Genomic DNA, 12,740 nt, shown 5'->3' with positions numbered 1-12,740 from the left:
GATTTTTTACTTAAATTATTTCAGAAAAAAATAAAATAAAATAAAATAAAATAAAATAAAATAAAATAAAATAAAATAAAATAAAATAAAATAAAATAAAATAAAATAATGGATTATTATTTTCATTTCAATTTAGAATTGTCCTTTAGACACACTGACCATGCCTGTTATGTTATGTGAAAGATAGTCACGGGTCTGGCTCTGACATTGAATGTCAACAGCACTTACGCTTGAAGCCTTCCGTGGCAGATTTGCTTGTAGAAAGCTTGTTGAAACTGCCTAGAAGAGATCCAAGAGATAATATGTCAATGGGAATGATCAGAAGTATAGTTAAAGATTGCTTTTACTCAGAAAAGTAGTTTACCTTCTGACATTCAAATACGTTGTTTTACAACATATAAATTCTTGAGTAACAGCTATATTGAACTCTGGTTTACAAAAGCAAAATTAACTATAGGTTAAGGCTTTAGAAATTTCCATTTGCCAATTCTTTATTTTGGACCTTTTTGTATCAGGTATGAATTTACTATATTGTGGGAAGGATATAGTACTCAGCACCTATACATTTAATTTCATTTATGTAGCCAGCAGGAGGAGACAGGTACATCCAGAAGGAATTTCGGCCTTCCAGAGGTAGTTATGTCTGACCATTAACTGTAGAGAAGACTTAGGCCACTAGACATCTACCCTAAGTAAAAAAGACTGAATCCAGAAACTAGTAATTTTTTTTTCCTTCAAAATTTTCTCTCATAGTACAGACTATTCTCTTATACAGAACAGAAATGTGACTCATTTCCCTGACTATATGGAGAAATTAATTTTTGAAGTTAGAAGTGGATTAACTTGTATGCATTAATGTTTTCAGCACCTTATAGGAAAAACTTACTTCAAACACTAGTTGCTAAACAGAACATATAAATATATTTGTCTGATTCCCTCACTATAGCTGCAGATTGTAGTCCCCTATCTAGCAGTCAGTGCTTGCCTCATGTATTGGCAAATGTAATGCTGGTCCTTTTCCAGTAGAGTTTGCCAGCTCATAAGGCTACCACCTACTCCCTTCCTCCTTCCCCCCACCTTGCACCTCCTGTATCTTTTCAGTACCCTTACATCCCCCCAGAGCTCTTGGAAGGTGGTATATTTAGAAAAAGGACAATTTCATGTTCCAAGCAATTTTAAAAGTGTAGCCAACTATGGCTTAGCTGGCATGCTGAAGTTTGCAAGAGCATCTGTCAAAAAATATTCCAATTCTACTACTTACTGATTTTTGTTGAAGGCTCTGAGGGGAAGCTTGCAGTTCCTGTTCTATGCACTAAGAGGGAGGGAGGGATGGGAAATCTTTAAAGGATTTGAAATGTGACAGAATATATTTAGTCAAAACAAAATAAACAAATATTAATAATAATAATAAAAAAGACAGCTACAAGGATACTACTCTGTCTTGTCTCTCCTGCTCATCCTGCTCATCCTGCTTAGCATGATTTATTCTAAGAACTTGTGTCCTAAACAACAAATTTGGAATAGACTCTTCTCAGATTGAAGGCTCTGGAAATGAAGACTGTTTAATAGAAAGTAAGAGTAAGGCTTTCAGTGTCCGAAAATCAATGACAAATTTAAAAGTTATAAAAGTATAAAAGTAATACACATCACACACACAAACAAATAAATCAGCTGTGTGGGTATTAAAGATTTTTTCTTATTAATTAATACACTTATAACTCTTACATAGCAAAGTCTATATTTCTAAGGTAACATTTCCCATAGGAAATGGTTGTCTATACCCTAAAGGGTACTATTTACCAAGAAAATGTGAGTGAACAATGAGTGTCAGGAAGTTTTGCTATTCTCAGTTTAGACCCATAAAATAATTTCAAATTTAGTCTTTATTTTTAATTGTGTATATTTACGCATTATTAAAATAAACTTATAGACATCTCTATCAAATGTAATGACTTTTTTTTTTTTTTTTAAGCAGAATAGTTTTGGTGCTTTTACATTTCTGTTTATGGTGTACTTAAATTTCATCCATCATCTATCTTTATATAAAGGTAATTAAGTATCTGTCATTGCCAGAAATGTTGCCTTTTAAAGATGGTGACATTTCAGCACTGAATTATAACTGCATTTGAATAAGGAGTTATAACAGACTTTCTCTAAAGTGTTATCTTATCATAAAGCACACTGTACCTAACTAATTGTAGCTTTCTTCATGCTATTTGCAAAGAATGCTGTTTAGGGTGGAAAGCAGGACTTTTTGTGAGGAAAGATAGTATTTTAAAGCTGGCACAAATTAGCTGCAGTTATGACTGAAAGTTGGCAGAGCCAACTACTAGGGAGTAGTTTGCTCCAGTATGTCTATCTATGCCTGAGTGGCTTCATTATTGTCCAGCAAACAAAGGAATGAAAGCAAAGAAGTAATCTTATATTTCTTTCCCTGGAAGTTTTCTATGACTAGACCTAGAAATCTTATGAAAAATGTAATGTTCACTGCTTTGGTGAATTACTGGATTCAGGTTGCCTTGCCAGGTTTTTGTTTGTTTGTTGTTTTTGTTATTGTTTTTCCCCCAGAAGGGAAGAGCTTCTGATTTACTCTTTTGCACTTCAGTGAAACAAAATATCTTGTAAGCTTGTTACATTTTCTGCATCTATGGAGGCAGAGATCAAATAAATGTTCTTCATCACCTCTATGCTCGATTTGAAAAGTTGATGAGCTATAAAATATCTTTTGCTTTGCTTGGCCTCTGCAGCACTTCCTTAACTGAGCACTTGCTTCATATGGCATTAACAACTCCTATAGGCAATAGTTAAGTCCCAGAGATTTTATCTGGAGTGAGATACCCCAAATGCAAGGATTTTTTTTTTTTTTTTTTAACCACATGTGACAATAATGATAATAAAAAGGAATGAGTCAGTAATATATTTATTGACTTAATAGTTCCAGTTTTAATGTATTGAAGCCAAAAGTACCTGCTTTGTTCTGTTTATGTTATGCCAAATGATTATGATAACTCTTAGTCATTTTCTAAAAATGTTCACTGTTGCCATTGCATTTTTAGTAATGTATAGCATTGATAGGGTCATATTTTCTAAAGTAATTTATGGGTTTAATTTTAATTGTTGATTTTTGATTTTTAATCCTGTTTCTATTTTTGAGTGACCATGGACACTCAAATTTATATTTTCACAGATAGATAGATATAACTGCTCTTTTTGGATGTCAAAAGCATCAGGGCAAGTAGATCCTATCGAGCTTTATGTATCTCTTCTTACAGTCTGTATGAAAGTGAATAGCTATACTAAGCATATTAAAAAATAAAGGGCATTGGCCCACAATATTTGTATACTGCATTTACAACAAAACAGATAAATCAGCAGTCAGTAAAATGGTAAAGGTAACACCTAAGGGGAAAAGTTCTAAGCTGTTGCCTACACACTATACCTTGTCATCATGTCATCATTGCTAGGTGTTTGGTTTTCTCAACACTTCCTAGATTCAGCTGCCTTCCTGAACAGCTTTGTTTCTTCATGATGTAGGTGAAACTCAGGCCTTCATCTTGACTCCAAAATGTTTTTTTTTTTTTTTTTACACTAGGTGTTGAATATGGGAGAAATTTCCTCAGGAACACTGCAGTTCCAGATGAGTTATGATAAACCAGTAACAGATTTTACAGTTTATCGCTGAAAAAGAAGTTAATGCATGAATTTGTTCTTAGCTCTGTCTCTCTTAAAACAACGACTGCAGAAAAGTGTAGTGAGTGCAGTAATACACACTTACAAAACACAGTTTCACCAGATCCGTCACAGGATGTTAAGCAAGTTTATTGTTTGACATATCTTTATTAAAATGCAAATTCTGGCATTTTCCCAAGCTGGCAAATCCTTTCCACTCAGCAGTGTGAAACGATAAAAAACACAGAACTATTCAGAGAGAATGTAATATTGCCAGGGCAATTTGCTAAAAACAGTAAAAAGTTCAAACTTGGATACAGAAAAATTATCGGAAGATTTTAAAATGAAAGAAATAAAATCATAATCTGGCTTTCAGTGTTGTCATTCTCCTGACTTTTCTACTCTTCAACCAGTATTTTTAGTGTTCAGTACTGACCTGCTTTTTTTTGCAGTCATACTTCAAAATAAAATTACTCAAATAGTGTTCTAAACATTTTTCACAACAGCTTATCACTATAAACATTCTAACTCATAAATATTTGAATGTGATTTACATAAATTAGAAGAAATTCTACAGTTGTGCTGTGAACTAAATGAAGAAAAAAAGGGAAAGCATTTCAGTGAAAAGGAACTGTTCAACTAGTATTTGACATGCAAGAAAGCAAAGAAAGAAAACAAATTATAATGTATTGAATCACACTCCCCTTGATCAATTAATATGTCTGTTAGAACCCCCTTCCCCCCCCCCCCTTTTTTTTTTTTCCCAGCCCTTGGCTTAATAGTCTAACAACCAGTTTATATTCAAAGAAAATAACTATCGTTAACCAGAAAAGCCGGACTATGACATCAATATGAAAAGTTATGCAAGTTAGAGAATATCTAGCAAGTTTCGAAGAAATAGGATTTTATAGGATTTTATTTACTATTTAGTATAATAAGAGACAATTGTATAGTTACTGGTCAGAAGATCATTTATAAAAGGATGTAAAAGATCTAAAGGAAAGTTCTTAACTATTTAATGCTTATTAAACTGTTGGGGGGGGGGGAGAGAGAAAGATGGAAGAAATTGTAGGAAGGGTGGTACATACAGTACTGCAGATGAAAATGAAATTAGTATGCAGTCCTGGGATCACATGCTATGATAAGATATAAAGTCACACTAATTAATTATAGGTAAGACGGGGTTGAATTGGTTGGTATGCAGAGCTGTAAGTTATACAGAGAAGTCAAAATATTACTGTAATGCCAGTATCAACCAAACCTGTTAAAATCTTGTTTAACAGCAGAACAGAAACATTTGAACTCTTCTGTAGGATACATTTATTAGAAGGCATGCTGAATTGTTTAAAAAGGATTATAGATATGCCCTGTCTTTGTTCCTGATTTATTTTAGAAACAGATAGTTCTGGGATTTACAGTTGCTAATATGGGAACTGTTGGCCTTTCAATAAGCCAGTATAAAAATGGGGGCTGTATGGAAGGACTACTAAAACAAAGGGACAAAATATTTTGTCTGTGTCTCACATGGGAAAGAGACAAGTAAGATTTTGAAAGAGTTTGGACGAAGCATGATAAAAAAAAGAAGTAATGTTTTAACTAATCAGATAATACATCTAAAGGATTACCATATATCTTCAGTAACTGATTACATTTTCACAGACGGAAAAGACAGAAGGAGAAAGAAGCTGATTTAAGGATTTAGATCTTTATTTCACCCAGAACAAATGGGACTTTCATTTTAGTGGAAGAACTAAATTTTCGTAAGCAATGGCTTAATATTAGGGATGAAATAAATCACTGCAATTTTAATAATTGGAAACTGGCAGATTAAAAGTACCATTGCAGCCTTCACCTAATAAAGAAAATAAAAAGTACCCTAAGCATATCCCTAGAGACCAAAAAAGTTAACAGACATTAAAATCTAAACTCATTGCATTCATTTAAATTGGTAGGGAAGTATCAGTACTAGAGGCTGTATTATGCTCATTCCCATGATGCCTAACACATACCCTTGAATACATTTGCTGTTAAAATTCTGGAAAAATGGAATAATTCAGTGTTAAACTGGTTTTGATAAAGCATAATAAGGGAATGGTATTTACTTTCCATTGTCAAGACAGTGGACCTCAATATAGTCTACAAATATATATATTTAATGTATAAAGTAATCCTTGGTGAGGTATATTCAATGTTTGAAGTTCTTTCAAATACAAATGATGTACAGAAATCTAAGACATTCATGTGGTGAGACAAAGCCAAGTGGTATTAACAGCTTAGTCTTCCTCTCTGTAGAATATTACATTTGGCATATACAATGATCATATTACTATAACCAGAACAAAAAGTAACTGAAAATGTACTTGAGTAAAATGCAAAGTCTAATCATTACATGGTAAGTCTGCAAACCACTGACTAATCAGGTGTATGAAGTAATTTTGTCAGGAAAAGAAGTAAGCTGTTGCCTAGAGAACGAGTGTGAGAACCAAAGGAAAAACTAAGACAGTTAATCTCTAATTGGCATTACTGGTTTGAAATGCCATGAAATTTTTAATATCTTGAATGTAGAAATAAAAAACACTAACTATAATTTAAAGTATTTCTCTACTGGAAGATGAAAGTAAGCACTCGCTTTTATCAAGACTCTAGACTTCCCATTCCAATCTGCATGTCTCTAAAACACACACATCCTTCAAAAGTTGACAGAACAGCAGAATTAGTCAAGACCAATGTGCACTCATTTCAGCTAGCTCTTTGCAATCCATCAAAAATATTTCTGCAAAGATTGAATTAGTCTAGAGGGCATTCTAAAATATTGCAATTAATAATGACCACATGCTTGAACTCCCAAGGTTTCTTAAAAATGTGTATATATGTGTAAATATATATTTATATGAACAAGTACACACACACACAAACTTTTTTTTATATTTTAAATTCCACTTTTTAGAGACTTAATGATACTTTTATTTGTTATATTAAAGAAAAAAAATGTGAATCTGTTGTAGTTCTTTATGGTTACTAAAAGTGGTCCTTTATTGTTATATGACAGGAACAAATCAAAATTCAATATAGAGTGTATACTTTTTTTTTTTTTTTTTTTTTTAATCTAAGCTTGTGTTATATATCTGGTCCCTTACTGAGTTCCAGTTTTGTCTAGCAGTTGCTCCTTAATATTACAGTTAGGAACAGAAAGAAAAACTACCTGTTCCTGCAGAATTTTGCCTTTATCCTAGAATGCAATAGCCATGTATTTTGTGTGCAAGTTCATGCTTCTAGCTTGAACTTGCTTGTGTGCTAGTCATGCTTCTTAGGAGCCATATGTGCAGTAATTTTTTTTAATATCTATTTTCCAAATATACAGTTCAGAATGATGGCAGTAAGAGGTCCCACTGTCAATTTCTTTAATTGTTCATGTTTAGAAATCAATTTTCTTTCTTCTTCCTCTGTACTTGCTTAAACAGCTGCTGGCTATTCTCCCATTCTGATATGTTTTTTCTTTTCTAATTACATTTTAATTATAACTTTTTTTTTTTTTTTTTTTCTTAAATCTTATTCCTTTATTTTCTTTACTTGATCATCTCAGGGATATTAGGACTTGTGTCATCTTCCTCAAGAACAGAATATTTTATTATTTTCCATTTAACTTACTGCTTTGCATTTATAAGGATATTTTGAGGCATTTTTCATGATTCCCTTTCTACTAGGAGCAGAAGTTTGTGCATTGTTATCATAAACTATATATTAGTCTCAAGAAACTAAGCAAAAGTCAATAGGAAGTGTGGAATATTACAATGTTTTGGTTTGGAACATTTTAGTTGCACAGGAATGCAATGAGAATTATTCTGAAGGTTAAACAAGAATAATGCCTTAAAAAAAACCCACACCTTTCTTAATCAGTATTTTTCCAGATGATAAAAAGAAAGCCAAAGAGATGAAATTGACAAATGTAGCATATAATGGTCCTTCTTGGAGCAGTACTACAGGGGCCTCATTAGTAGACATTTTAGTACAATCATTTTTACCCCTGTGGCTGTCACTTCAGACTACTCAGAAAAGGTGGCTGTAGGAGCTAATCACAGTGATGCCTTTCTCGATTTTATTTTCCTTGTAAAAATGAGGCACAAGAGAGCTAGTAAATCCTAATTGAAATCAATTATCATTGCCATGAATGCATGCTGTGTCTGTAGGGTATGTTTTTGCCAGTAGAAAATTTCCTTTTTCCCCATAATAAGTTTTGGGGGATTTAGACTTAAATGTAAAGTTGTGTTGAAGTCAGTAATAGCATGGATTTTATTCTGTTGTTTTGAATAGCACCAGCATTACATTTCTATCTTGCTGAACAGAGAAGTACAGTTGTCCATTTATTTTTAATATTACTAACTGTAGTTGATAAGGGGAGGGGCAGACTTCAAGGATGAGAAGTGCCATTTAAATTGCACTTTAAAGTTCAAATGGGCTCTCTCTTGCATGTAATTCCCTTTTCCTTTAGAATTCTTCTATTTCTCTTACAAAAATAATTATAAGTACCACTTGCTGCTTACAGTTTAATCACCAACTTGAGAGACCCTGCAAGATCTCTGTTGCTAAAAAAAATTGCATAAGAACAAAGCAAAGTTTTTAAAAAGTATTTTAAAGTGGCAAAAATCTTCATTTTATTCAACTTGAAGGAAGCATCTGGCTGTGATGGTCCATCATGCAGACACCAGGAGAAACAAACAAACAAAACACCACAAAAAAAACAGAGATTCCTGAAATTCCACTCCTGAGCATATATGATAGTGATGAAATAATAATCACTTCCTTCAGCATTAATCTGGAGTATTAAGAAATGTTTTGTGAAATGGGAATTTGATATTCTATTAGACAAAACAACACCGAAAAACTGAGGATTGTGTAGATTGTGAAGAAAGTTTTAAACTCTCTTGAAGATGTGTTTTAATCTCTGTTTATAGCCTAGAACTTTATAGTTTTAGAGGACTTTCTACTTCTGAAGAATTGATACATATGCATTCTAAATGGTATTCAGAAGAATCTCATCTTACTGATGGGAGTAACTGATGAAAACTTGTAGAGTTTCTCTTGTATGCTTTTTGTGATACTGACTTTTGTAGCGGTGAGCATCAGGAATTATTAACCCAAAAGGTTATATTGACTGAAGTGAAATTAAGGTCAACAAAAGTACAATAAATACGTTTTCATAAAAGTCAAAGTCCAAGGACAGATATTCTGAATGGTTTTACTTGTCACCAAGAGAAATACTGTTTTTTTGTTATAATGATTTCCTAATATTTTCCATTTTTTTTGGGGTGTGGGAAGAATGTAGGAAGGAATTTTTTAATTACTTTAAAGAAATAGTATAAAGGTCTGTGATTTGTATAAACTATATATCAAATGCATTTTATTAACTAAGCACTATGGATTGAAAATTCAGTTTTATGGCATGGGAGAAACAAGAGGAAGTGCTTTTGTTGCTATTAAATGTTAGAATCAAAGAATTATCCAGTTTGGAAAAAAACTCTAAGAACATCTACATGCTTCTTGAAGACATCCAGGGATGGTGACTCAACCACTTCCCTGGGCAGCCTATTCCAATTCTGCACAACCCTTTCCGTAAAGAAATTTCTCATAATATCCAACCTAATCCTCCCCTGGCACAACTTGAGGCCGTTTCCCCTCATCTTACCACTTGGTGATCTTATAAATTTGATCATTTTAAGCATGACTTAAGTGTGAGAGAGAAATAGGAAAATATACTGCAAGCAATAAATAAACAAATACTTCAGAAATTAGAAATCTCCAATTTCTGAAGAAAGAAAACTTGGTATCTTTTCACACCAATATGAGACAAGTATCAGAAAATGATCCAAAAGGTTTAAGAGCAGCATATGGGTTGAGAATGTTTTGGAGGTCATAGAAGGAGCTGGAGTGAAGAAGTCAACACAGAAACTTGCTAATACTGTTTCACTTTTATTGTTAGGATAGATGATGACATGAGTGCTGCACTGGTTTTCTAGTCAGTTGCCTAGGCTTTGTGTCTGGAAAACTTTCAGACTAATTTGGTTCGTTAATCTGGCTAATCAATTGCTTGGTTACTTCACTAAGTGCAAAACAAGTAGCTGCTTTTTTTTTTTATTATTATTTATTTATAATTTTATTTTCATTGGGTATCTCAGCCATTTATCAATGAACACTTATTGTATTTTCATCCTCTGTTTTTCTATGAAGATGGACATAGTGAGAGATTTATCTGAAGCAGTTCTGTTAGAGATAATAAATTGCTTTTTTCTACTGCCTCCTTCCCCTGAATCTTGTTGTCCATATGTTATCCTGAAGGCAAGTACAGAAATACTGGTAAGAGGTGATCACAAAATGGTTTTAGAGGAAGAAACGACATTACTTACAGATGTAAATCATGAAAACCAAAATGTCTTTCTCTTGACTTTCCTTTTAGTTTTTATATTAAACTCTTTATGGAATTACAGAAAATGTTGAAATGTCATCAGCATTGTATTTTTATATTGAAATTTTTAAAAAAAATTTCATCTTGTCATAGGAAGTTGTACATACATCAGCATCAAGGTAAAGGTTAGTGTCAAGGTTAAAGATACCATGGGTATTACATTGGAGGAACCACAGATTCTTGCCATATTGTTTCCAGGTTGCCTTCAGTGTCTTATTGTGTGCTTGATTTTTGCATCCTTAAGCACTTTTGTAAGTAAGACAGAGACAGACCTCAAAACGGTTTTACGTACAAAAATCACATTTTTTTTTCCTCAGTCATTTCTCACTAGAAGAATGCTCACTGAGCAGTTTGAGAACATTCTGCCCCCCCCCCCCTGTCTTTTTTCTTTTTTTTTTTCTTTTAGATTTTAGTTTTCAAGAAAATAAGGTTAATAAATCAGGTTAGTAAATTATGCTTGTATCACACACCCACGAATGCTATGAAGGGCTTTTTAGTTCACAGCAATTCCAGTTTGTTTCAGAGACTAAGTAAATTTCCGGAATCATTCCCCAGTCTTTGGATAAACAACCTTCTATTATAAACCACGGCGTGTAATGTGTTTTATTAATGATGCTCTCGCAGGGCTGCCTCTCTTGAAAAAATGAAAGTTCTCAATTGTCATAATCACATTCAGAATGACAGAATAGAGGGCAGTAAAGGACAAAGAGCCAGACTCCACACTACAACTCTATATTCTGTTAATGCAGATGTTGTAATTCATCTTTCAGGTCAATTACTCTGCTGGTGGCTTATAGGGAAACACATACATTAATATTTCCAATAAACCTGATTGGAGTCAGATGAAATTTCAAACAGTTTTCAAGCAGGAAAGGAAATTAGGTCGGGAGAAATAGCCACTACAAATTAACAAGCCCACCAATACCCTCACTATTATCATCATTATTTCCATAAACTATTCCAGTGATGTAGATTTAAATATCAGACACTATGTCACTGAATAAGGAGAAAATATAGTAGTCATCTCTCTCTATATATTGTTTTTCTTTTCATACACTGTAAAGTTTCCTGCTAAAGCAAATGGAGTATAGATTTTCAAAATTATTAAATATGGGATTTTTAGTGTTCTGTTTTTGCTTTGTATGCAGTTAGAGTTAACTGCAAGCCTGTCTCATAGAAGTGCTACTATATGATCTCAGAAATGTCCAAAAAGAAAAGATGATGGGGGGAGACGAACTATCTATATAGAAACCAATCTATTCTGTAAGATGGCCACTTAAGAATGATTTGATTTGAGAATATGAGAGAGATGAGTACCATATTCTCTCTTTCTTTCTCCCTGTTACACAGCAGCTATGTATCTACACAATATATAATATGTATGTGTATTCACATACAATAAATTTAACATACCACAAGTGATTGTTCATACACTAAGAAGTCATCTCAGGCCTTGATAAAGAGATTAATCCTAAGTCTCCCTGTATCTGCTGCATATATTTATTCATGTGCACACAAATATAGCATCCTCTTATAGGCCAGAACAATAGGCAGTCTTAACTTTGCTGTTTGTGTTTTCCCAAGGTGATTAGTTCATTAACCACTTTGTACAGAAAGGTGAAGAAAAAACGATACAAAATCATGGAACTTCCTAAAGACTACATTGTCTTGTAAGAAAATAACGTGGAAAAGTTGCATGTGGTTCATGTCACTCGTAGCTTTAAAGTCACATGAAAATGTAGAATGTAGACATAATGTTGCAACTGAATATCTATGCAAAGTTTAGAGATAGATGGGAATATTTAGAAGACTCCAAAACCATCCAGCTTCAAGTTTCAAAATTACTTTTGACTAGATTGATATATTGCTTAGTTCTTAATCACTATCAATAGTCCATAAAAAACTTGTCTTAAATTAGTTAGAAGTGTACAATACCACTGAACTGAAGCCATTTTAGTTTGTATTGATAGCTATAAATTGTCCACGGAACAATTTGAGGAGGGAAGTCAGAACAGACATCTGCTGCTTTCATTTTTCCTCATCTTCCATAAAATTCCCCTGGTGTTCTATGCTCCTCTGCTTCCTCCCCAGAAGAAAATCGGGTGATCTCAGCTGCTCTTGACATGTATTTTTGGGATCATGGCTTGTTCTGGTTTTGCATATTCTGCAGGATTATTCTGGTTCCATCAGACACCCTACCTGCTTGCCTGCTCTGCAGGATTATTTTGGTTTTACCAGACATCACTCCTGCCTACTCTGCATCCTCCATTCTTATCTTGCAGATTTTAATACTAGCATATTTTTCATGCACCTTGTTTGTGCAACTAAGAAGTATCCATCTGTTCTTTTGCAGTTGTCTGTTATTAATATTAAAGCTGAGCAGCATTATAAAATGCTACTAATGATTTTTTAATGTTAAAATATGCTTATATACTGTACCTGGTTGTGCTGCTTTTATGTGTTTAAATCTCTGTTCAGGGCAAGCAAATATTAATTTTGTTGCTTAGTGTGCATCTAATTAATGCAATAAAAACATATAGTAGATTGGAGACAAGGATATTTTAACGTGTTAAAAATCAGTCCAATACAAGAGTCAACTGAAGTTTAAATC

The 12,740-nt window shown here is 33.2% G+C and overlaps 1 protein-coding gene and 1 long non-coding RNA gene across 2 annotated transcripts in view; one reads left to right on the top strand and one right to left on the bottom strand.

The window, feature by feature from the left end:
- Positions 1–12,740, top strand: part of PCDH9 (protocadherin 9) — a gene marked incomplete at its 3' end in the record, with an annotated part of 749,604 nt that overhangs the window by 351,043 nt on the left and 385,821 nt on the right. The gene's annotated exons all lie outside the window — the stretch shown is intronic.
- LOC309875327 overlaps positions 3,616–12,740 on the bottom strand; it is a 57,645-nt gene continuing 48,520 nt past the window's right edge. The window contains exon 3 of the long non-coding RNA XR_014317013.1: positions 3,616–3,678. This is a non-coding gene — a long non-coding RNA (uncharacterized lncRNA). The remainder of the gene's footprint in view (positions 3,679–12,740) is intronic.

The sequence above is a fragment of the Aythya marila genome (genome assembly GCF_965140915.1).
Source record: "Aythya marila genome assembly, chromosome: 1".
NCBI classification, from domain to species: Eukaryota; Metazoa; Chordata; class Aves; order Anseriformes; family Anatidae; genus Aythya; species Aythya marila.
This window is presented reverse-complemented; position numbering and strand designations above follow the sequence as displayed.